This window comes from Oryctolagus cuniculus, chromosome 10, assembly GCF_051225735.1.
Source record: "Oryctolagus cuniculus isolate XC-2025 breed Fujian yellow rabbit chromosome 10, ASM5122573v1, whole genome shotgun sequence".
Classification (NCBI taxonomy): Eukaryota; Metazoa; Chordata; class Mammalia; order Lagomorpha; family Leporidae; genus Oryctolagus; species Oryctolagus cuniculus.
Genome location: NC_142876.1, coordinates 85,322,406 through 85,346,339, shown reverse-complemented (window position 1 = coordinate 85,346,339; position 23,934 = coordinate 85,322,406). Strand labels below are relative to the sequence as shown.

Here is a 23,934-nt window from a genome sequence, read left to right as displayed (position 1 = left end):
GTAACTGAGTGAGAGAAGCTTAACACAAAAGCTTCATACTAACCAATTCCACTGACAGGAAGGAACTTTTAGGGGTAATAGTACTATCCTATTTATTTCTTTTCTTTTAAAATATTTATTTATTTATTTGAAATGCAGAGGGGGATGGGAAGAGAGACGGGAGGGGGAGGAAGAAGGAGAAGGAGAGGGATCTCTCATCTGCTGGTTCCCTCCCATATGGCCACAACAGCTGAGGTTGGGACAGGCTGAAGCCAGGAGAAAGGAACTCCATTCAGGTCTCCCCCACAGATGGCAGGGGTCCAAGTACTTGGCCATCTTTTGCTACCTTCCCAGGCACGTTGGCAGGGAGCAGCATCCTGAGAAGAGCAGCTGGGCCTCAAAGCAGTGCTCTGATAGGGACGCTGTTACTGCAAGGAGGGGCTTAACCAGCTATGTCACAATGGCAGTTCCCAATCTGTCTCTTGAATCAAGTAGTGGTAACATGACTACACCAACGCAAATTATTTTCATTGTATGTAAATTTTAACAGGAAATAAAATTCACTTCAAAAAACTGTGACTTGTCAAAGGTACACAAAATCCGTAAAATTTACCTCGATTAAAGGCATTCTTAACTACAAAAATTTTTTATAATGAGAAAAATGTTCGAACATACCTATTTTTCAACCGGCAAGTAACTGACTTTTTTTTTTAACACCTTCACACGTCTTGGCAAGTGGAACATCTCGCTCCAACACCCTCAGTCTGTGCTCCGGAAAATGCAAACATGGGCAGCCAAGCTCCTGCACTGGGGGCTGTAGCTTTCTCCTCCATCTATAATAAGCCGCCAAGCTGCTGTAGGGAATGCATGTCTACACAAAGGAGGAGCTGCAATTTCCTAAAGCCTTGGGCTTTCCCATTGAGAGAGAGGACTCTAAGAAAAACCTAGCCAATTGCCCTGGAAGGTACACCCAATCTACTGCTAGCAAATATTCCTTTTGACATCCAGTGACATTGACATTCCCCAGAAAGATACTACTCAGCCCAGTAAGATATCACTAGGGGCTTCCACCTGTTGATGTCAGGTTCCATAAAAGCAGCAGTTCATGACCTGGCTACTCCATATCCAATCCAGCCCCCTGCTAAAGATTCTAGGAAAGAAACAGAGGATAGATTAAGTATTGGGGTCTTTTACAACCCACATGGGAGACCTCCATGCAGGTCCTAATTCTTGGCTTGACCAAACCCCAGCCCTTAGGGCCATTTGGGGAGTGAACCAGCAGATGAACAAAGATATGTATAGATTTCAAAAAATTTTTGAAGCAAAATAAACACCTTTAATTCTATTTTTTCCATTCACTTTTTGAAGGACTCTCTTTTTACAACACAAAGACAGGACACAGGAACATTCTACTGCCAACTGTCCGGCAAGCCCAGTAGCAGCTCACCTTCACTGGTGTCTTGAGGGAGCGAGACTTCCGGACGGCGACACTGTAGCACAGGCTTACTTCCTCCCCCGGGGCTCTGGGGCCCATTCTCTCGGCCTCCTTACACAGGGCCCCTTCGGAACGGCCCCAGAGCTCTGGCTCATCTGCCTACCAAAGACGCACTGAAAACCCATATTACAAGCAATTCAAAGCATGAAATGAAAATTGATGCTTTCACCTCCTGGAACGATGAAAGCGGGAAGCTGCCAGAAACTCTGTTCCCTCATTTTCCACGTCAGTTTTCAAGAATACAGACGGCAGCGTGTTACAGGAGATAAGAGCATGCACTAAGGGTGAAATGCTCCTCCCTTAATATGACCCCATTAAGGCAGAGCTTTTGCAGTAAAAGGCAAATCTGGTAGGGTTGCATTAATAACACAAAGAAAAGACACAACCTTCACAACCAACACCAAGCAGAGTAAAGGTGACAAATTCTTCCCAGTATGTAAAAGGCACATTAAAACAATGAATTACCAATGCCCTACAATGTGAACCACAGAACGTGGTTCAATGAGGACAACAAATATGTAAGTCTCCACTGTTCAAAATGTAGCCTCTCTACTGTTCAACTTTTATTCTTATGCATTTTATTTTATTTTTATTTATTTATTTATTTTTTTGACAGGCAGAGTGGACAGTGAGAAAGAGAGAGACAGAGAGAAAGATCTTCCTTTGCCGTTGGTTCACCCTCAAATGGCTGCCACGGCCAGCGCACCGCACTGATCCAATGGCAGGAGCCAGGTGCTTCTCCTGGTCTCCCATGCGGATGCAGGGCCCAAGCACTTGGGCCATCCTCCACTGCACTCCCAGGCCACAGCAGAGAGCTGGCCTGGAAGAGGGGCAACCGGGACAGAATCTGGCGCCCCGACTGGGACTATAACCCGGTGTGCTGGCGCCGAAAGGTGGAGGATTAGCCTAGTGAGCTGTGGCGCCAGCCTCTTATGCATTTTAAATATCTACCAAGCAGGACAGTAGGGCAAAAATAAAATCTCAGGGTTTTTTTTTTTTTTTTTTTTTTTTTGGCAACATTATGCTTTAAAGTTCTAAAATTTGGGGACATATAAGAGGGCAATGTATTATCTGTCTTCCCCCTCTAAAACATACATTTCCCGAGGGCAAGGACTGTGAGTCACCATACGCTTGGTACTTGGAAGAGGGCCTGCCATACACAAGATAACAGTTTTTTTTCTCAAATGAATGAATGACAGTAGATGCAGAGTAACTTTCCCTTGCTTCATTACAGGACCATCAGGTTGTATAATTAAGAAGTAAATATTTGAACTTCCAAATTTTGATTTCATGGTAGTCCCTGGTAGGCACACAGAGATACGTAAGACACTCAGCTTAAATTTTATTTCAGAGAGGAAAACAACAAACGTTTGCTGCAAAAAAGAATCATGTAGCCAGTAAAGAGTTCCGAATGATTCTTGATAAGGAAGGGTCAGGCTGTACAACTTGCAGCGTTGTAGGGGTGGCTTCCTGCTAAATGCTAAATGGTCAAGAAAAATTGACCATTCTTATTACAGAGATGGGGATTCTTTTCCAGATTAGGCTATCACAATGGGGCAGTTTCTGGACTTTAATGCCCCAAGAAGATACTATGCAAACAGCCCCAAACTTGACACCCGCCAAAGCCACACCCACAGGCTCACACCTCCCACACCCTGCTGGACAGCTCCACTGAGATGCCCCTAGTGACGTTCCCCTCCCTGGCACTCTTCCTAGGACCCAGCACGTCGTCATGTTCTCCTCCCTATCCTTCCGTCTCCCGTGGCATTTTTAAGTCCTTTTAGTTCTCTCTGGTGAGTACTTCTTGTGTCTCTCCCACCTCCAACGCCTTCCACTTTGGTCACAGTTTCCTTTTTGACCTTCTTGCACTAACTGCATCATTCCCTAAATCATGGTTGAAAACCTTTTTCTGTAAAGAGCCAGAGAATAAATCGCTTAGGCTTTGGAAGCCATACAGCCTCTGTCCCAGCTTCTCACCTCTGCCACTGTGTCACAGTAACAGTCACAAAAAAATGTGCTTATGAGGGGCCAACGCTATGGCGCAGCAGGTTAACGCCCTGGCCTGAAGTGCTGGCATACAATATGGGCGCCGGTTCTAGTCCTGACTGTTCCTCTTCAAATCCAGCTCTCTGCTATGGCCTGGGAAAGCAGTAGAAGATGGCCCAAGTCCTTGGGCCCCTGCCTCCGCGTGGGAGACCTGGAAGAAGCTCATGGCTCCTGGCTTTGGATCGGTGCAGCTCCAGCCATTGCGGCCATCTGCGGAGTGAACCAGTGTATGGAAGACCTCTCTCTCTGCCTCTTCTCTCTCTGTGTAACTCTGACTTTCAAATAAATAAATAAATCTTTAAAAAAATGTGTTTATGATACCAGTATTCCAATAAAACTTTATTACAAAGGCAGATCATGGGCCAAAAGTTGCCTAAAGGCCAGACTCTGCTCACTTCTACATCACATGATGCCACAGTGATTTTCAAAAAATATTCAGGGCCATGTTACTAACCTGCATAAGCACCTCCAAAAGTCCCACTGCCCTCAGGGTAAGCTCCAAGTTCCTTGGCAGGACACAGGAGCACTGCTGCATCCCTCTCCCTCCTTCTCCTTTCTTTCTTTTTCTCCCTCCCTCCCACCCTCCCTCTGTCCATACCTCCCAGTTCTGACAACCGTGCATTGAACACCAGTGATTTCATGCTTCCCAGCAATATCAACCTCTACACTTGGATTTGTATATGCTTGGAATGTGCCAGTTCCCAATTGGGCAACTTCTTGTTTATTTATCTACTCTTCCATGACTTTCTCTGGCCTGAATTCTAGACAAAGCCAGGCCAATCTCTCTGTTGGCCAAATGCCTTTACATGTTTCTTTTAGAGTATAAGACACTGGGCTGTCATCAGCCATATATATGTTCCTCCCACCAACCCAACACCAACTCCATGGCAACAAACATCCTTCCATCTTCAGGATCTAGCAAAATACTAGCTCACAGCTGGGTCATACAACTTTTTGTTTGATTAATTAGTGAAAAAAATCATTAAAATTTCCATGTGGCTCATTCAATTTTGCATAACTTTAAGAAAATTTGGATTCACTTTAACAATCTTGGTTGTGCAAACTATTTTAATTAAACACTTGGTACTAAAACTTGACAAATGTCAGAATGAACTGTTCTTTCTCAGGTTGGTAGAATTCAAACGCACCCATTTTAAGGGAAATGTATTTTTTAAAATTGCTGCTTAGCTGTCTCCCCCATTACTGTCATGAATTAACTGGTGAACAATGCTGAATATGTTATATTCTCTGGCGGAAAGCACTTACTCTATCCAATAAAATGACCCATGTCACCACGATGCCCATGGTAGGCAAATCTTGAGAAATTGCTACATTTTCCAGAATCTGGACATAGTCCCTGCCTGAGTCTAGAGAACACAGACTAAAAAGTAAATGGCTTTTCACCTATTACACAAGCAAAACTTTAAAAGGCTGATTACATTCAGTTTCGGCAAAGATGATAGGAAATGAATATTCTCGTACACATTGAAGGGAGAGTACATTATACATTTCTGTTTACAGACCAATTTCCACATAGTCTGCTCTTACAATGTACCCTTCTCTTGGGGCTGGTACGGTGGCACAGCAGGTTAAAGTCCCGGTCTGCAGTACCTGCATCCCATGAGTGCCGGTTCGAGTCCCAGCTGCTCTACTTCCAATCCAGCTTTCTGCTGGAGCCTGGGAAAGCAGCTGAAGTTGTCCCAAGTGCTTGGGTCCCTGCACTCATGTGGGAGATCTGGAAGAAGCTCCTGGTTCCTGGCTTTGGATCAGCCCAGCTCTGGCCTTTGCAGCCACTTGGGGAGTGAACCAGTGGATGGAAGACCTCTCTCTTACTCTGCCTCTGCATCTCTGTAACTCTGCATTTCAAATAAATTCAAATAAATAAATCTTTTTTTTTAAAGTATACTCTTTTGAACCGAGTGACTATGGGAGTTTAATCTACAGAAAGATTCACACTTGGGCCCAGTGTTAAGCATGCATGAATGTTCCTTTCAGCATTGCTTCACTGATAATTTCATGGTTTCTTTTGACACATTTTAAATTTTTATTTGAGAAGCAGAGGGAAAGAGACAAGGAGACAGTGATCTCTCATCTGCTGGTTTTCTTCCCAAATACCTACAATAGCCAGGGCTGAGCCAAGCCAAAGTCAGGGAACTGGGGCCTCAATCCAGGTCTCCCACACCTGTGCCAGGAGCCCAATTATTTGATCCATCACCGCTGCCTCCCAGTGTGTGAACTAGCAAAAAGCTGGAATTGGCGGAGTCAGGAATGAAACCTGGCTGCTCCAATGTGGGACACTGGTGTCTTAACTGCTAGGCTATATGCTTGCCCCTTAACCTTGCTGCTAATGTCCAAAAACTAAAGAATGATAATCTAAGTCCTGTGATGAACAAGTCCTCCCCGATGCCCGGCTCTATAAACACATTCTTCCTGCTAGCTTTCTTCTCTGTCTAGTGCACTAAGTCCACAGTGAAACCCTGATCTTAAATCAAAAACTACCTACATTAAAGCAAATAGCAATGTCATTCTTCGAGTTCTCCAGGTTAAAAAAAAAAAAAGGATAAACTTGGGATCATTCTCAACTTCTTTTTTCTCATACTCCTCATCTAATCTACCAGGCGATCCTCCAGGTCTACTTTTAAGACATACCCAACCACTTTGTGGGCTGCTAGTATTGTTATTCTGCTATGGCCAGCAACCTGTTACAACAGAATGACAATGAAGGCTTCCCAGATACGCTGTCTGCCTCCACTCCTCCAGCCTGTCTCAACAGGCTATCTAGGTGAGGCTCTGCAGATCTAAATTGAGAGTGTATCAGCCGGCGCCGTGGCTCAATAGGCTAATCCTCCACCTAGCGGCGCCGGCACACCGGGTTCTAGTCCCGGTTGGGGCGCCGGATTCTGTCCCGGTTGCCCCTCTTCCAGGCCAGCTCTCTGCTATGGCCAGGGAGTGCAGTGGAGGATGGCCCAGGTGCTTGGGCCCTGCACCCCATGGGAGACCAGGAAAAAGCACCTGGCTCCTGGCTCCTGCCAGGATCAGCGCGGTGCGCCGGCTGCAGCGGCGGCCATTGGAGGGTGAACCAACGGCAAAAGGAAGACCTTTCTCTCTCTGTCTCTCTCTCTCACTGTCCACTCTGCCTGTCAAAAAAAAAAAAAAAAAAAAAAAAAAAAAAAAAAAAAAAAAAAAAAAAAGAGAGTGTATCATTACTCTAATCAAGACCTTGCAACAGCTTCTGTTTTCACTCTGAGCAGTGCTGGTAGAGTCTAAAATGGGGCAGGCAATGTGATGCAGCCATTCGGGAGCCTCCTGGGACATTCACGCCTCCTATCAGACTGTCTGGGTTTGACTCCCACCTCTGCCCCCAATTCCATCTTCCAGCTTCTGCACACCCTGGGAGTATGCAATAATGGCCTAAGAACTTGGGTACCAACTAACCAACTGGAAGACCTGGAAGCTCCTCACTTTGGCCCTAGCAGAGCCCTAGGCCTGTCTATTGGGGGCATTTGGAGAGTAAGCCAGCAGATGGAAGATTCATTCTCTCTCTGCCTTTCAAACAAAATTTAAAATACAATGTCCACATGATCTGACTCTCCTTCCACAGTTCTACCTTTGCTCTCTCTAGTCCAGCTACACTAACTTTCTTGCTATTCATCAGAAAATGTGGGTATTGCTTCTGCCACAGGGCCTTTGCACTGCGTTGGCCTTCAACCAGATATGTATAAGGTTCTTTCTCAGTCATTCAAGTGTCTTGTAGTACTTTCCCAGAAGGGTCTACTCTGACTCCCTGACTACCTCAATTTTTTTTTAATATTTATTTATGTGATAGGCGGAGAGTTACCAAAAGGCAGAGGCAGAGAGAGAAAGATCTTCCATCCTCTGGCTCACTCTCCAGATGGCCTCAATGGCCAAAGCTGTGCCCATCCGAAGCCAGGAGCTTCTTCCGGGTCTCCCACGTGAGTGCAGGGGCTCCAGGACTTGGGCCATCTTCCACTGCTTTCCTAGGCCATAGCAGAGAGCTGGATCAGAAGAGGAGCAGCCAGGACTTGAATTGGCTTCCATATAGGATGCCGGCACCGCAGACGGTGGCTCTACCCACTGTGCCACAGCGCCGGCCCTGACTACCCCATTTAAAACTGCAATGTGGAGTGTCTGGTACAGCAGTTAAGACACCTCTTGGGAGGACAACATCTCAGCCTGGAGTGCGTGGGTTTGAGTGGTAGCTCCACTTCTGATTCCAGCTCCTGCTAACATACACCCTGGGAGACAGCAGATGACAGCTCAGGGAGTTGGGTTCCCTGCTCCACACGTGGAGGACCTGGCTGGAGTTCCAGGCCCCTGGCTTCAGCTCTGTCCAGTCCCAATTGTTGCAGGCATTTGGGGAGTGAAGCAGCGGAGGGAGGCTCTCCCCCTGCATGTCTGTCTGTCTGTGTATCTGCTTCTCTGAATTTCAAGTAAGTAAAAATAAACCAAACTTCAACATGCAACCTTAAACAATCTCCACACCCTTGACCACTGACTCTGCTCATACCAGTTATCATACCAGCTCATACCGCTTTCCCCTCACACCAGTTATCACCTCCTAAAAAATTAAATAATGTGCTTATTCACTACGTTTGCTGTTTATTATCTATCTCCTGTGACGAGAACATAAATCCCACAAGAGGATCTTCATGTGTCTTGAGTGATCATATACCCTAAGCACTCAAAAAATTTTTTAGCACATCAAGATTGTTACATACCTATTTGCTGAATGAATAAATTTATCTCAGGACTCAATCAGCCAGCCCTAGCATGTAGCAACCTGATAAATATGAGTTGTATTCAGAAAGAATGACATAGACAAACATGTTCTGATATGGAAGGGTGCCCAGATGTAATAGCAAGAAAAACCAGCTGAACGAGTGAGCAAAGATAGCTCCTACAGCATGGTTAGTACTACAGGACAAGGGGAACAACCTACAGTCGCACCATCAGGTAACAGTCAGGTCAATTATACCCCGTTCCCTAACTGGAACAACACCAGGGAGTTGTTAAGAATTAAATAGGAGAGGCTGGGGTAGGGTGCACTGGGTTAAGTCATCATGCCCCTTATTCAGAGTGTGGATTCAAGTTCTGATTGCTTCACTTCTAACCCAGCACCCTGCTAGTGCCCTGGAAAGGTGGCAGATGATGGCCAAGTACTTGGATCTCTGCTACCCACTTGGGAGACCAGGATAGAGTTGCTGGCTCCTGGCCTCTGCCTGGCCCAGACCTGGCTGTTTTGGCCATTTAGAGAGTGAACCAGAGGGTGGAAGATCTTTCTGTCTTACTGTCTGTCTCTGTCGCTCCCTCGATCTCTTTGCCACTCTACCTTTCGAATCAATCAATTATATTTTTAAAGATTTATTTATTTATTTGAAAGTCAGAGTTACAGAAATATATGGAGACACGGAAGAGGGAGAGAGAAAAAGAGGGAGAGACGGGTGGGGGGGAGAGAACCTCACATTCTTGCTCTCTCTTAAGAAAACAGTTACTTTTGGGAAGAGGGAATGAGATGAGAATCAGAGTGTTATAGTTCTATATTGCATTGTTCTGTTGTACTTTATTTATTTATTTTTTTTTGTAAAGCAATCAGGCCAACTTCTGTTTTGTGAACCATAGTAATTTTTAGAAACAAACTTCTCGGGTGGGTGAGTGGGTGGGAGGGCGGGGATGGTGGGAAGAATCACTATATTCCTAAAGTTATACTTATGAAAAGCATGAAGTCTATATTCCTTAAATAAAAGGTTTCTTGGGGGAGGGGGGAATAAACAAAAAAATTTAAAAAAAAAACTTCTCATAGCTAAAGGATTTCATTGTAAGTAATCATTTCTTCCTTATTCCCTATTCCCTGATCTTATAAGGACTAAATTAACATGGGTTCTAATACAAGCTCCAGGAGGGTAGATGGACTGTGTAGGTTTTGTTCACTCTTCTATTGTCACCAGTATCTGGCACCCCATAGGCATGCAAATATTTGTAAAATTCGTTATTTCCAATATGAGATCACTTTCAGGTAAGACAGGATGTAGTAAATAAAAGGACCCAAAAAGCCATGAAGAAACATAGAAAAGGCCTCTATAAACTGAGTGTTAAGCCTCATTAAAAAAAAAAAAAAAAAGGAGTTAAACATTTACAGGCATTTTTGCTTCCCCTTCAGGTCTCTATCTACAACTATGTATTTTTTTTAAACAACTCTCCTTGGCAGCGCTCCACAATTAATTAGAAAATTATGGAACTTACTGTCTTACAGGCAAGTTATTGTCTACAGTTGTTGTCAGATCTGTAGATTTCCACTAATCTAATCTTTATTGCAGCAAAAAAGCTATACCCATGAGATGATTCAGAGCCAGAGCTTACTTGAGTATGATATGGGTAGAAAGAGATGAAGATTCTTTAATTAGGAGGGCAGCATCAACTTTGAAAATCAATTCAACAATGAGCAGGAACGTAAATTTTTTAAAAATCCCTAAGGGAATATAAAATCTGCTGTGGGAAAAAATATATATAATATTAAATACATAAAAACTAATATTCCCTTTTTCAAAATGATTTTTCACAGAGTTGTACTCTTTTGCTTTGCTTTGCAAACAGCAAGGGCATTGTGGTTTTAGCACAAACTTCATAACGACCAACTGACGCTTCAGCTGCATTCACTCAGTCAAGTGTTTACTGAACACATGTTATGTGCTAGACACTGTGCATAGTATTGGAATACAGAAAGAGAAATATCAAAAACCTCCACAAAAGGTTTATGCCTCATGGGATAGAATTAAATGCATTATATTTATGCTTTCTTTTGCCCTTTCAAGTCAGATAACCACAAACATTAAAACTTTCAAACTCTTTTCACTGAGGAATGTTTGGCCTATGAGTCATTTTGAAGGCCGAAGCACTCTCCCACCCCCCTCCCTTATTTACTCTCATGCTAAGGCCTTCACAAACATTTTGGTGTAAGTTAGGAAACACTTTTCCCATTGTGTTTTTAGGGTTTGGAGCTCACAGCCTACTGAAACTTAAAGTGACATCAATCTTCTTGGAAAAAGAAACAAAACTCAGCAAGAGCACCTCAAGGATTGTATTAGGAGAATAATAAATGCACAGATATCTGCAGGCCATTTAATCATCAATGCATCAAATTCCTGGGAAGCCAAGGGATGCAGGGCCATTTTTATTCATATGGAACCTGTCGTATAATTGGTTTACCAATGACAACTGGCACAGCACACTATTCAGAGACACTGTTCAGGCATAGTTTCCAAGGGTCTAGTCATCCCAGAGAATCATACAGATGTCCCAGAGGACGCCAATGGCAGAAACTTGTCAATAATGAAAACCTGGAAGGTCAGGGATGAGAAGATCTTTGCATTTAGTGTTTGTAACACTTCAAAAGGCCGCAAGTCATCCAGAGCCGATCTGCTGTCGGAGAGATAGCAGCAGAGTTACTGAATTACAGCCAGCACTGCTGTCTTTCCTTCCCACCAGACTCAAAAAAAAAAAAAAAAGACTGACAGCTTCCCTGGTGCCAGAGGGTGTCAGTGTGACTGGGGAGGATGTGCTTACATTTAAATATTTGGGGTCTGATTAGCAACATAAGAAACTTTTTTTTTAAAGAAACAAACACTCTTAGAAAATGGTGATACTAAAGTAAAATTGGATTTTGCATTGAAAACATGGATGCAAAGAAAAAATAGTTGGAGTGTTCCGACTGAGTGGAATCCTTTCATTTAGTTTGTTCTAATACTATCACCTCTAAATTCACTTTACATTTTAGAAATAATTTTACCTTGCATTATCTCCGTCTCCCAAATAATAGGCCAACATCTAACAAAAACATGGTTCAACGTACTCACTGGAATCATTAAATAGGCAATCTCAGCTGTCATCACATCACCTGCTTTAAATGTGACAGTACAGGGTCAAGGAGAAATTACAATTCAATTTTTCAGTAACTGGTATCAGTTAATCGAGATGCTCCTTCCTAAGTATGGAGATTTTATATTCATTCTCTCTGTCTCTCTCTCTTTCTCCTATCTCCTATCTCCTATCTCTACTCCCTGTCCATACTGAAGAGTGAATGGGAGCCATCAGTTGCCTCTGTTTTCCTGTCTTGGTGGACTCAGCTACAGTCATTATTTCTGGGGTGTTGTTATTTCATGGTTATAGCAACTGTTCTTATACATAGTAATGTCAACTATCTACAACTGTTATCACACAGTCTTAGGTACTGTGGGGTGAGGAAAAAAACAGTGCTTTAAGGAGTACTTTCTAGTAACAAACCCCATACAAAGCTGTTAGCTGCAAGCTTAGAGAGCAGCTGGGATCAGTGGAGTGGGAGTGCCAGCGGACACACCGGCCATATCACAACCTGTATCTTCTGGCATAATGAGCTGAGGAGGCACTGAGGCTGCTGGGGGCAGGGGGTGGGCTCCTTAACAAACGCAACTGCCCATGCTTTTGCTCAGTGAGGATCAGCAGGTAAGCCTCAGCTCTACAGGTGATAACACAGTGAGATCTAAGAACCACAGTAACAAACCGACTGATTCTGCATGTTTGGTACAAACAAACCAAATCCCAACATTAAACCTTGAACATTCCCTTAAACACTGTCACAGAAATACAACTTGAGGTATGCAGAAACTCACATAGGGAAACAGACCAGTAACCGTCAGCGCATAACTGAATAAGAAGGTGGGGTAGAGGGTGTGAGAGGAGCGTCCTCCACAGAAATCCTCTCCCTCTGCCTCGTCCCCTTTCCCAAAGTCCAACCAGGAAAGGCGATGAGAGGTAAGGGCAGGCTGCTTCTGTTTGCCCAGCTGAGAAATGGAGGAACTGAGTTTCCGTGGCTACCATGAATCTGTTAAAGCTTTCAACAGCACTGAAATTCACTGGGGAGTGATGAGCTCTGCGCTGCTGATGACTTACAGTGCAAGTTACATCATGAAAGGAATTTGAACGTGTAGCCAATCAATACAGGTTTCCAAAGTGATCATAAAACACCAATTTTCAGAAAGAATTAGCCTCACAGATGAGAAGAGATGAGCTTTCTCAACTAAGAAATGCATTTATTTTCCAAGAAGCTAAAAGACAGTGTTATTCTGTGGGTTACCATATCTGCACACACAGTTCAGATGCACTGAATACACACCACACTTAAATGCTTTTCCCCATCAAAAGTCATAGCACTCTCCTCCAAGAGCTTCCAGTTGAATCCAAATCCCCAACAAATATGTCTGAACCTCTTGAAAGCACTGAATACAAGCGGAGAAGTACACAAACAAACAATAACAACAAAAGCCAGCAAGCATTATTTGGCCAGTACATGCTCATAAAAAGTCTCCTATGGGATTCCCAGCAGACGGGGCCCCCAGTACGGTACACTCTCGGATGAGCAAAGGGCACCCCAAACCTAATCCTTATAAATAAGCTACTGGCACCCTGCAATCATTGAGTTCAGGCGTAAATCCACTCCCTTTGTGTGGACAGCGACTGGGTACCAATACTGGCCAAGACAGTTTCCTTTGCACCTGTCACTGCCACCAGGTACCCAGGTCAGTTAGATCTGGCACCTTGGAAGAGGAGGGGCCAGCCAGCCCCACTGCCTCTTTAAAACCCCCTAGCCTCCTGTCTGACCTCATAGCCCCAAGAGCCGTTCTGCTCCAAGCACTCAGCTAGCCAGACTCCAGATTCTGCTCTTCCGGTGCGCACAGGCATGCATATCTTACCTAGGTAAGACAGTGCTCTCATAAACACATGTTAATTTCCAGGAAGAAAACTTAAAAAGCCTTCTGCACGGACATTCTTCCTTTGAAAAACAGAGCCAAGGGGAGGGGGCGCCTCGCAGTTCCTCCCTTGCTCATTTTCCCGGCAGCTCGCCAAGCCCTCCGAAGTGCAAAGGCATCTGCCCACTGCGCCCGCCAGGGACCGGCAGCTCCGGCGGCCCCCAGCCTTTTCCCAAGCCTGGGCGCCCGAACAATGCAGCAACATACACTGACCAACACCTGCTGGAGCCTATTAATATGCACGGGGACGTATTGATTTTTCCCTCCTCCCTCCCCCTGCCCTGCACACTGAGCAGGCTTTCATCTCCTCTTTTACCATCCATCAGGAACTCATTCGGCCGGCCCCCTCCCCCGCCCGCCCCCAGTCCCCATTCAGCCGAGCCCCTCGCTCCGAAAGCCCAGGCTGACGAGCACACTTTGGAATGCACTTCATTAAAATTGAGCTGCCCGATTCCAACCTGCAATGCGGAGGAGGCAGTACAAAGCGCGCGCCACACTTCCTCCAGCATCCCCTTCAAAAGCCCCATTGTTCGCCAGGCATCTGCTCCGGAGCCCGGCCTCTCCTCTACCCAATGACCCCTGATTTTTCTTCTCTCCCCCTCCCCCGCCCTCCCGGCCCGGCCAAACGGGCCTGCCCGGTGAATTAAAACGCAGCAGCCTCAGCCATCTGGCCCTCCCAAGCTGGCCCGCTTTCTCGCCGCCCCGCCTTCCTGGTCCACACGCCCCACACGGCACCTTCACCTCCAAGGATGTTCCCACAGCCCGAGCGCAAACCTCCAGGTGGCCGCGGCCTCGCCGCCGCCTGTCCCGCGCCCGGGCTTCCTCCGGCGGCAGAGCGTTCGAATCCAGAGGTGGGCAGGAGGCGGCGAGGGGTGGTGAGAGGGAGATCCTGGACCACTCGTACTTGCCTGCAAACCCCAGCCTAGTCGCCAAGATTAATCCTCCTCTTTGTGAGCCTGCAAGAGCCTCCCACCACGCTGGTCCTCGGCTCTGCAGCGCCTGGAAAGAGAGGCGGGGGTGGTGGGGGTGGTTGGGGGGGGATCCGAACCCCTTCCTAGGAGACTGGGGGCGCCCCGGCCACCTGACCACACAGCGGTTTGGCGAGGGCAGAGGCGCAGGAGCAGCTGATGGTGCGAGAAAGGCGAGGAGCTTGCGCCTTTTATATTACTGGCGACATTTCTAACACATGACAACAATTTCCATCTGTATTTAAGCCGCGAGTGTGAAAAAAGAGCATTACATCACAGGGCCCTGGTTCCTAGAGGCTGCCGGATAACTAGGCCAGCGGGGATTAGGGCCGCACCTGCGGAGGGGGCGGGCCCAGCCGGCCTCTGCCCGCGGGCGTGTCCGCTCCCTGGCGCGTTCAGTCCTGGGGGAGGCCCTGGCCAGGGAAAGGCGGGAAATGGGGGCTGCCCCCAAGTGCCACATGCTGGGGGCTGGGTGGGAAGGGGCGGGCGAGGGAAGGTGGGGGGTTCTCTTGGTGAGGGAAGCAGCCCTGACTTGCCAAGAGCCGGGGGCCAAGTCTTCAAACACCTGGTGAGACTCATGCCTGCCTCTGCTTCAACTTTGGAAGGAATTGCAGAGATAATGAGTCGGAAGTTTGAAATAACTGTTTTCCTGGGAGCTAAACGATGATGGAGAGGCTTAGGATGTGAATTTGAAGAATTCGCTTTTAAGGAACTGACACTTTCAGAATTACGGGGAGAATCTGGTTCAGGACCAAGCTGCTCTTAACTGCTTCTCTCTGTTATCCACCACCAGGCATTTAAGGATCTGTAGGAACCTGATGGTACCAATTCCAGCCAGCTCCTCAGGAGGCTCCCACCTTTGCTGTGGAGAAAGCTTTATTGAGGAGTTCTGGCTTTGGAAAGACACTGACCCTACGTCCTTTCGCAAGACAGAAAATGTCCAGACTGAGGTGTGTCCACCACAGCCTTTCCACAATCCAGGTGGATTCCACTCCAGGAATCCCACGCCACACCTCGGCCAGGAGGAGATAAAGGGGCTGGGGATGTTCTGAGATGACAGTGACAAGAAAATCAGGAAAGCAGGAAAAGCAAACAAGGAACATTTTTTTCCCCTGCAACATAAGCTACTTCTGGAGGGGAAGGCAATACAGAATCTAGATTACAAACAGAGTCGATGAGACCTCAGGTAACAGCAAAGCAGCCATAGGATGAGAAGAGAGGGGTTGAAGTCGTGGTGTAGTGGGTAAAGCTGCCGCCTGCAATGCCAGCATCACCGAGGGGTACCAGTTTGAGTTCTGGCTGCTCCACTTCTGATCCAGCTCCCTGCTAATGCACCTAGGAAAAGCAGCAGAGGATGGCCCATGTCCTTGGGCCCCTGCAATCACATGGGAGACCAGGAAGAATGGCCTGGCTTTGACCTGGCCCAGCCCTGGCTGTTGTGGCCATTTGAGGAGTGAACCAGTGGATGGAAAATTCTCTCTGTGCGTCTCTCGCTCTATCTTTGTTACTCTGCCTTTCAACTAAATAATTTTTTTAAAGGATAAGAAGGGAAAAGGATGAGATGAGAGGAGAGCAGAGCCCTTCAGATAACAACGTGGCACAGATCTCTCCTTAGAATGCTGTAATCAGCGGGACTTCATAGCATACAAAAAAAAAAAAAAAGGAAATTTCTTTACATTTGCTACTCAGGAGAGTGTCCCTGTGTGCATACAGGGCTGATGCGGTATTCCCTGAACAACCCAAGGCCAAGATGGATGGCATATTTAATGCGTTCCTATTCCTTCTGGTCCAAAAGATTCAATGTTAGCCTCAGACTCACTGAGTTCCAATCCCCACACCCCACATTCTGGGAGGATAACTTTCTTGCCTGTTTCCCCAGGTGTAAAAAAAATGGCATTAAAACTATCTCTTTGGCCGGCGCCACGGCTCACTAGGCTAATCCTTCGCCTGCGGCACTGGTACCCCGGGTTTTAGTCCCGGTCGGGGCACCAGATTCTGTCCCGGTTGCTCCTCTTTCAGTCCAGTTCTCTGCTGTGGCCCAGGAGTACAGTGGAGGATGGCCCAAGTGGCTGGGCCCTGTACCCGCATGGAGACCAGGAGGAAGCACCTGGCTCCTGGCTTTGGATTGGCACAGCGCGCCGGCCGTGGCGCTCATTTGGGAAGTGAACCAACAGAATAAAGACCTTTCTCTCTGTCTCTCTCTCTCACTGTCTAACTCTGCCTGTCAAAAAAAATATTAAAAAACAAATAAAAAATATCTATTTGTTGTCAGAACACAGGCAAAGTGCCTGGCCCTTGACTCATATATAAAATGCACTCACTAGAGGTCACCTGGTCTCACTGCCACTATGCTAATCACTATTTCTAGGTAGAGCCTCTCAACAAAATGAACGTGAACCTCCTTGAGCTCGGATGGGCTTTGGTGAGCAGACGCCAGGACACGGGACCTCAGAGAGCATGTGAGCAAAGCCAACAAGATGCCTTGGAAGATAAACACATCCATCCACTTCCTCCTCAGGATGAAAAGGCCCTGCGAGATGAATGCAAAGTATGAGCTCACAATTTCAGTTTGAGGAAAACAATGACCTGCAGGGAATAGTGTCTCCATCAAACATGGATATAACACACGTATTTACATATTTCCCCCTCTCAGTCATCAGCCAGAAGAAAAGCAAAGCAGATATTACATGAAACTTTCAGAAGCCTTTAGCCACAAGCTAATGCTAAAAAATGGAATTTGTATTTTATTAGTTTTCCACAGGAAAATGATTGTGCAGGACAAATTAAATCGCTCTTTCGCAAGGAAGCTGCCCAGAGACAGCACCGAAGGGAACAAAAGTACAAAAGCCATTCTCTTTATGAAAGAAAGAAGGGAACTTTTATTCAATAAGTATTCAAGGATGTAGCTTTCCAATCTTCAATAGGGGGAGAAAAATAGCCCTCATTTGGTTTGGAAATATCCGTAACAATAACAAATTATTTTCAATCAGAGCTCCAGAGACCAGGTTTCTTTCTCTACATGCAAGAGAAGCCCAAGAAAGTGTCAACGAAAATCCACTCTGTTTTTATCTGACAGTTAAACTGCATCTCAGACACCAAGACTCTCTGAGCCTGTGGGGTCTCGGCACAAGGCAGGAGAGATGCTCACTTGCATTTCTTCTGAGATCTTTTTTTAAAAAAAAGATTTATTTATTCATTTGAAAGTCAATGTTACACACAGAGAGAAGGAGAGGCAGAGACAGGAGAGAGAGGTCTTCCATCCGTTGGTTCACTCCCCAGTTGGCTGCAATGGCTGGAGCTGTGCCGATCTGAAGCCAGGAGCCAGGAGCCAGGAGCTTCTTCCAGGTTTCTGACGCAGGTGCAAGGGCCCAAGGACTTGGGCCATCTTCTACTGCTTTTCCAGGTCATAGCAGAGAGGTGGATTGGAAGTGGAGCAGCCGGGTCTTGAATTGGCACCCATATAGGATGTCAGCACTACTGGTGGCGGCTTTACCCAGTATACCACAGCACCGACCCTCTGAGATCTCTTTAATTATACACAAAACATCAAACCTAGCAGGTCCTGGGCTAGCCTCCCTTCATGGGTGCTTGACTTCTAGACTATGTAGTGTCTTGAGAGCACAGGTCATGGTGGCAGTGATGTAGAAACACTTCCTCTCTAGCAAACTTTACCAAACTGTGACCAAAGAGGCAAGAATTTTGTTCCTGGAAGACGTTCAAATAAGTGAACATTTAGAAATGGGACCAAGTAAATGTGGTAGAGAAGTGGCCAACTGGGGGGCAGTGGAACATACAATGGGATGGGGGCAGACTAGTTCAAAATCCACTCCTGGGGCAGGCACTGTGGCGTACCGGATAAAGTGCCTGTGACTCCAGCATCCCATCTGGGCACGGGTTCGTGTCCCAGCTGCCTACTTCTGATCCACCTCCCTGCCAATGGCCTGGGAAAAGCAGTGGAGGCTGGCCCAAGTAGTCAGGCCCCTGCCACCCATGTGGGAGACCCTAATGAAGCTCCACCCTGGCCCAGACCATCTTGGGGGTGAATCAGTGAATGAACAATCTTGCTCTGTCTCCCCCAACCCTTTCTCTCTGGAACTCTAATTTTCAAATAAATAAATAATCTTAAAAGAAAAAAAGAACTACCCTGGCTCTCTTGGTTTGAACGACATCACCTTGCAGCACCTCCACTTTGCTACCTGTGAAAGGGGAGTGAATAGAGTTCATGCCTTTTGAGACTGTTGAGAAGACAACATCGCTGGATGCACGTTAAAGCACTTGGTTGAGGCTGGCACGGAGGAAGAGCTTGTTCAGCATGCCTAAGTGTTAGTGTCACCTCAATCACAGCTAACACTTAGGTGTAACGCATGCTTTCCACATGTTTTCCACAAACGCTTATTGGACACATACCAAGCACATAGCTCTGTTGGATCTCCTAAGGAGGTACACTGCATCTACAGGGTTGGAAAAAGGGCTGCATAGTTGTGTCATAGAAAAGTCCTTTGGATATAATTATATTGAACTGACATAATATAGGCCACAGCCACTGAGTAAATTGCAATAAAAACACACATTAACAGAAAAAAGGAAAACAAAATTAACAATAAAATCTGTGTGATGTATCCAAATTGCTTCACAGAAGGAAAGTATAGCCTTAAATGGATGTATTAGAGGATAAGAGAGACAAAGAATAAATCAATTACAACTTCTACTTGTGCAGCTATAAAAATGAAATAAACTAAAAAAAAAAAAGTAGAAAATTCAGTAGATATTGCTGGGACAATTGGATATTCACACGTAAAAAATGTGAAGTGTGTATATGGGGGGAGGGCAGTGCCAGCATTGTGGCATAGTGGGTAAAGCCACTAGCTGCATACCATATGGGCACCAGTTCAAATCCCAGCTACCCTACTTCCAATCCAGCTCCTTATGGTCTGGAAAAAGCAGAAGATGGCCCAACTAATTGGGCCTCTGCCACCCATGTGGGAGACCTACATGAAGCTCCTGGCTCCTGGCTTTGGCCTGGCTCAGCCCTGGCCCTTGTGGCCAAATGTGGTCTGAATTAGCAGTTGAAGATTCTCTCTCTCTCTCCCTCTCTCTCTCGTCTTTCCCTCTCGCTCTCTTTAACTCTTTCAAATACATAAATCAATCTAAAAAAAAAAAAAAAAGATCTCCACCACTTCACACCATGCACAAAGGTGAACCCAAAATGGTTCACAGATCTAAATATAAGACCTAAAACTTTAAGACCCTTAGAAGAAAACAATGACACCAAAAGCACAAGAAACAAATAAACAAAACAAATAGATAAACTAGGCTATATCTGTCGCTCCCCCTCTTCGTGGAGGAACGACACAGGACCCTGCGCTGTTCTTTCGTCTGCTCGGCCCTCCCCGGGTTTGCTGCTGGTTCTTCCCGGGTTGGCTATTGTCCCTTCCACCTCCGTGGAAGGGCGGTTCCCCCTGGCCACTTTCCCCACTTCCGCAGGGGAGCGGCACACCGCCGGCCGGTTCTCTCGGGGGCTGCACAGGTGTTCCTTCAGCTAGATGTTCCCCTTAGATGTTCCCGGTGCATGCCGTCTCTCTCCTCCTTTATAGTCCTCCTCTGCCAATCCCAACTCGGCTGCCCACACGCCGAGTACGCTGCTCTCCAATCAGGAGCAAGTCCTACAGTTTATTGGTTGAACTGGAGGCAGCTGCGTAGAAGCTGTTTTCTCCTCTCCCAGCGCCATATTGTGGGAGAGCAGATGCATAGAATAAGTCTTAATTCCAGTAACTCAGTCTAGTCCGGGTTGCTCCCCACAATATCAAAATTCAGAAGTTTTATGCAGAAACTTCCAAGAAAGTGAAAAGATAACCTACAGAGCAGGAGACGATATCTATAAATCACGCATCTGAGAAGGAAGTTGTATGCAGAATATATCAAGAACACCTATAATTAAATAATAAAAGTTTAAAAAATAATTTAAAAAAATAGGCAAAGAATTTGAATAGCAATTTGTCCTAAGACAATATATAAGTGGCTGATAACATATGAGAAGGTGTCTGACATCACTGGTCAGTAGAGAAATACAAATCGAAACCACAGTAGGATACAATTTCATACCCACTAAGAGGGGCATAATCCAAAAGACAAATATTGGCAAGAATCTGAAAATATTGGAACTCTCCTACACGTTGGAAAACAGCTTGGCAGTGTCCCAAAAAGTAAAATCTATGATATAATCCAGAAATTCCTCTCTGTCATATATACCCAAGGGAAATGAAAACATGTTTATACAGAAACGTGTACATGAATATTCATAGCAGCTTTTATAGCCAAAAACTAGAACAACTCAAATGTCCCATAACTGATGAACAAAATGTGGCATAACCACACAAAAGAATATTACTGGGCAATAAAAAAGAAAAAAGTAGCAATATATGCTACAGCGTGGATGAACCTTGAAAATACCACGCTAAGTAAAAGAAATGAGACACAAAAATGTACAACATCATTCTGTTTATGTGAAATGTCCGTAACAGGCAGATGTATAAGGACAGAAATTACCTAAGGCTCTGAATGTTGAAGGGAAATGGTATGTGACTGCAAATGGGTACAAGGTTTCTTTCTTGGATGATAAAAAAGATTATGGTAACGAGTAAACAACCTTGTGTATAAGGTTTGTTACTTGATATCCATGGGCAATTAGTTCCAGGACTCCTCACAGATACCAAAACCCCAAAATGTTCAACTTCCTCACAGAAAAGAATATATAACAGAGAAAAGAAAAACTTTTTAATAAGTAGTGCTGTAAAATATGGATTATATATGTGCAAAAATGAAAATTAGGCCCTTCCCTCTCAACATACACAAATATCAACTCAAGTTCGACCAGAGACCTACAATTATGCAACTGAAACTATGAATAGAAAACACCTTGAGACATTGTTGTAGGCAATAATTTTTAGATAAGATCCTCAAAGCAAAGGCGATGAAAGCCAAACTAGACAAACTAGATTATATCACACTCAGAAGCTTCGGCACAGCAAGGGGAACAATCCATACCCTGAAGAGGCATCTTACACAATGCGAGAAAATATCTAAAACCTACTTATCTGACAAAGAATTGCCATCCAGAATATATAAGGAATGCAAAAAAATCAACAACAAAACAAACAATCTAATCAAGAAACGGCAAAAAAACCTGAATAAACATTTCTCAAACGATGAAACGTAAATGGCCAACAAATAGATGAAAAAATATTCCATATCACAAGCCATCAGGGAAATACAAATGAAAACCACAATAAGATAGCACTCACATCTGTTAGAATGACTACTATTAAAAAAGACAGAAAGTAACAAACACCAATCAAGATATGGAGAAAAGACAACTCTATGCATTGTTGGTAGGAACATAAATTAATACAACCACTGTGGAAAACAATATGGAGATGTCTTTAAAAACTAGAAAAAAAATCACTGTATCAAAGAGAATACTTGCTCTACCATGTTTATAACAGCATTATTCATAACAATAGAGAAACAGAATCAAGCAAGGTGTTCATCATTGAATGAATGGTTAAAGAAAATGTGGTATATATTAACATTGGGATGTTATACAGTTATAAAAAACAACGAAATCCTGTCATTTGCAGCAGAATGGATGGAACTGGGGGACATCACACTGAGTGAAATAAGCCAGACTCAGGAAGACAAACACTGCACCTTTTCCTTCCTGTGTAGGACCTTAAAATAACAACAAGGAAACCCAAAAAAGCCTCAATCTGAACACAGAAGAGTGACTATGAGAGATTGTGAAGAATAGGGCGGGATAGAGGAAATGTGGATAATAGGTACCAAATCAGTCAGAACAAAGGAAGAAGTTCGCAGTTTCACACAGCACAGTTTGGTGACTTCAGTTCCTAATAACTATTATATATAGTATATATCTTAGCAAGAAAGAGAAGAAAGCAGCTCCAAGCCTCCAGTCATAAAGTAGTGTCAAAAGGACAGAAATATGGATCACCTGCATTTGATCAGTATGCTTGGTGTACTGGTATTGGAATGGCACACAGGTCTGCTTTGTCTTAAAAAAAAAAAAAAAAAGATTTATTTATTTATTTGAAAGTCAGAGTTACACAGAGAGCAGAGAGGCAGAGAGAGAGAGAGAGAGATCTTCCATCCCCAGGCTCACTCCCCAATTGGCTACAATGGCCTGAGCTGCGCCAATCCGAAGCCAGGAGCCAGGAACTTCTAGGTCTCCTACGTGGGTGCAGGGCCATCTTCCACTGCATTCCTAGGCCATAGCAGGGAGCTGGATTGGAAGTGGAGCAGCCAGGACTCGAACTGGCACCAATATGGGATGCCGGCACTTCAGGCCAGGGTGTTAACCTGCTGCACCACAGCCCCAGCCCCAGTATTGTTAATTTTTAAAAGGGGGAAGAAACATCCCCCAAATGCCATAATACCTGTATATAATCTACATTTATTTTCTATTTTAATCACTTCTAGATTACTGACAATGTAAATACTACATACGTAGCTGTTACACTGCAGTGTTTAGGGAATAACATCAAGGAAAAAGTCTGTATGTGTCAGTGTGGATACAACCATCTCGGCCTAACTACATAGTACACAATCCACGTGCTATCTGTAGATATGAATGTGTACTAAAAAAAGAATGATTATTAAAATCAGTGAATGGTGTTTTACATGACATATTTCAATAAGGCTTTTTAAAAATGTAAAGAATAATGAGATTAAGGTAGAAACCAAAAAAGATAACTATGTGCAATTAAAGATAGCAATCAAGAGAAAAAACTGTTCTATGAAATTATTTTCCACAAACTTTATAAAGTACCCTGATAAAGTCAACTGATGGAATAAATAGAGAAGTCATTAAAAATATAAAACATATTTACTTTCATATATGAAAGAATACTATCTACAACTTTATACCAATTAATTTGAAAACCTAGAAAGAAAGATAATAAATTACTGAATTTGTCCTCTAAGAAGCAGTAGAAAACCTGAACACGGCAATGGTTACCACTGAAATCAAGGGGAGCTGAAGAATGATCTCCCTCCTTGTCCTAGCGGCTGTAACAGCAACAAAAGCTGTGCAGCAGGCTAATATATTTCATGGACAGATTTCAATAAGCCTTCAAAAAGAGTAGGGCACCCCAAACACATACATTCTCTCCACTATACGTTATGAATTTTCTATGGGTTCAAATTTGTGAATACTTAGAAAAAGAATAACATTTGGGGCTGGCACTGTGGCACAGCGGGTAAAGCCACTACCTGCAGTGCTGGCAGCCCATATGGGTGCCAGTTCGAGTCCTGGCTGCTCCACTTCCAATCCAGCTCTCTGCTATGGCCTGGGAAAGCAGTAGAAGATGGCCCAAGTCCTTGGGCCCCTGCACAGGCGTGGGAGACCTGGAAGAGGCTCCTGACTCCTGGCTTTGGATAGGCTCAGCTCTGGCCGTTGCAGTCATTTGGGGAGTGAACCAGCAGATGGAAGACCTCTCTCACTTTCTCTCTCTCTCTGCTTCTCCTTCTCTCTCTGCATAAATCTGACTTCAAATGAATAAATTACTCTTTCAAAAAAAAAGAAAATAACATTTTTAAATGATGATCTACAGTTACCATACAAAACAAAAAC

At 44.8% G+C, this 23,934-nt stretch overlaps 1 protein-coding gene across 41 annotated transcripts in view; it reads right to left on the bottom strand.

The window, feature by feature from the left end:
* The window catches only part of MAGI1 (membrane associated guanylate kinase, WW and PDZ domain containing 1), a 688,074-nt gene that overhangs the window by 227,007 nt on the left and 437,133 nt on the right, over nucleotides 1–23,934 (bottom strand). For 4 of the 41 annotated variants that reach the window (XM_070050630.2, XM_070050633.2, XM_070050632.2 and 1 more), the window contains exon 1: nucleotides 14,229–14,499. The exons of 36 other annotated variants lie outside the window; for them this stretch is intronic. The gene's annotated coding sequence lies outside the window, so the exon portion shown is untranslated. Of the gene's footprint in view, nucleotides 1–13,778; nucleotides 13,906–14,228; nucleotides 14,500–23,934 lie in introns of those variants that run through there. One more of the 41 variants, XM_089305978.1, reaches the window with a different exon arrangement.